The sequence below is a fragment of the Ursus americanus genome, unplaced genomic scaffold (genome assembly GCF_024610735.1).
Source record: "Ursus americanus isolate L20-20 unplaced genomic scaffold, mUrsAme1.1.p SCAF_272, whole genome shotgun sequence".
Taxonomy (NCBI): Eukaryota; Metazoa; Chordata; class Mammalia; order Carnivora; family Ursidae; genus Ursus; species Ursus americanus.
In genome coordinates, this window is record NW_028273854.1 from 20,001 (window position 1) to 22,330 (window position 2,330).

The following is a 2,330-nucleotide window of genomic DNA, read 5'->3' on the forward strand; positions in this document are numbered from 1 at the left end:
CCCCGCATCGGTGGCCACTACGCGCAGAGGAGGGGCGGCGGCTGGGGGGTTCCGGTACCCCAAGGCACCCTCTCGGATCGCTAGAGAAGGCTTTCTCACCGAGGGCGCATCGCCCCCACCCATTCGTCCCCCGACCGGGCCCCGCTAAACGGCTCTCCAAAGGCCGCCAAGGGCTCGGGGGGCGGGGGTAGGTCTGCGGCAAGGGGCAGGCACAGGGCAATCCTGAGCGCTCACGGCTGGGGCCCAACAAGGAGACCGTCCTTGCCCCGCCACGCACACCATGCTCGCGTCACCGCCCGGAAAGAGCTTCGTGCCTCCGGCGAGGCCACGAGAGGCGGAGACGGACGTGGCATGCTGGGGCGAGGAAACGGCACCCCTCGGCTGGCCAAGCGCCACAGCGCTGGCTCGGCCCGCCGCGATCGCTCACACACCCCGCCACGTCCAGGCCCCCCCCAGCACGGCATGCGCCAGGGGGACGACGAGGCGCCCGCATCCCCATGGGGGGGGCAGGTGGTCCTCCCTTACCGACTCCACCACCCGCTCCTCGGACTACACCACCAACAGCGGTGACCCGAGGGGGTCGCTGGGAACAGGAAACGACGCCACCGCTCGGCCTCGGGCACCTGAGACAACCTGGAGCGCTCCAGGGGCACCACGGAGGGCCAGGCGCAACGCGCTCAGCACGCCCAGGCGGTGAGCAGCGCGGCGTCGGGACGGCCCTCCCCATGGCAGGGAGAGCCGCTCACCACACGAAGCCAAGAAAGGCAAGCGAGAGTGTCCGCTGCGTCAGAGGACCCCGGTCCCACAGACACCGGGAGGCCGAACGTGGGAGGGCGGGGTCGGGCCGGAGTCCACACACCCCCCCCGCGCCCTCCCCGCACCGCCACAGCAGGCGGAGGAGGAGGAGGAGCGCGAAGGGCCCGCGGGCAGAACGAGAAGAGCGGTCCCATTCGCCATGAATGTCCGTCCCTCGTCTGACGCGGCTTAGGCCCGGCCCGGGAGAGCGCGAGATCACCACATCGATCGGCAGAATGTGCCCAGGGAGGTCCCGAGGGGGGGAAAGCCCGGCGAGGACAGCAACCAGAGGGACCTGCTTTCAGCCTCGCCAGCACCCCTCGACCCCAGGGCGAGAGCAGCCGGACAACCCAAGGAAGGAGGACGCCTGACACGTGGCACGGAGCCTTGCGGGACAAGGGTTGTCACGACCGCAGCCAGGTGCCCGCAGTGGGGAGCGCACGGGGTAAAGCACCCACGCCGCCTGCCCACACCGCCCTCGGGTGCTGGAGACCGGAGGCGGCACCACGGCCTGGACCATCTGGAGGCACCCGAGCCGGCGCACAGGCCCACGCGGACGGCTCAAGTAAGCGAGGGCACAGCCGGGCTTGGCACCATGGTCAAGCCCAGAGGTCCCCCCCGCCCCGCACACGCCCAGAGGTCCCCATCTCTAAGGCGACAGTCGCCAAAGCACAGCGTGTCAGCACCTACCTGGCAACAAAAAGTGCTCATTTCAGGTGACAAAATCACCACGCCGACTGCCGGGGCCTAGACACAAGTCACCGGGACCTCCTGGGACCGTAGCCAGGCCACCGGCCCCAAGCACCGTTCCATCAGCCCCGGCCCCTGGAGCCCCCAGGGCCATCTGGTCGACCCCGGGAGCGTGGCGGCAGCCGGGACCGACGGGGGACTCGCGGGAGGTGGAGCGGGCCGGGTAGGCCCTCCCCCAGTCCGCCTGTCGTCCCCACGTCAGGACTTAGAAAAATCCCCAAAGTCCTGCGGAGGCACCTGTGGACGCCCTCCTCCCCGGCCCTCAGGACGGCCCCACGCCTGTCCCATGCCGGTCCCATGCCGGTCCCCGACTCCCAGTTGGGACTGGGGGGGGAGGGGGCGATACCACGGAGGCGTCCCCGACGGCCGGACCGCAATGGGAATCGCGGCCGGGCCCCTGGGGCGCCATATCCGTGCCTCCCCTCGCGACCCGATCCGGTCCGGTCCGTTCCGGTCCCCTCCGGTCCCCACCTCCGCAGCGAGCCTCGGAAAGCTTGGTAAGAAAATCGGGTCAGACGACCGGAACCCCACGCGTGCCCCGTGGCCGGGCCCGTCACGCCATCCACGGGCTTCCTCTCAAGGCTCGAGCGCGACACGGGAGAAAACCGCGCGACACGGAAGGCCCGACGACCGACCGGAGCCACCGGCCGGATGGCGTCCGGGCGCCGGACACACCCGCTCCCATTCCCCCACGGGCCGAGGAGGGGACACCGGTGGGTGCTGGTCGACCCGTCCAGGCGACCCCCCACACCCCTCTCAGGGAGCGAGGCGGTGGCGGCGTCACA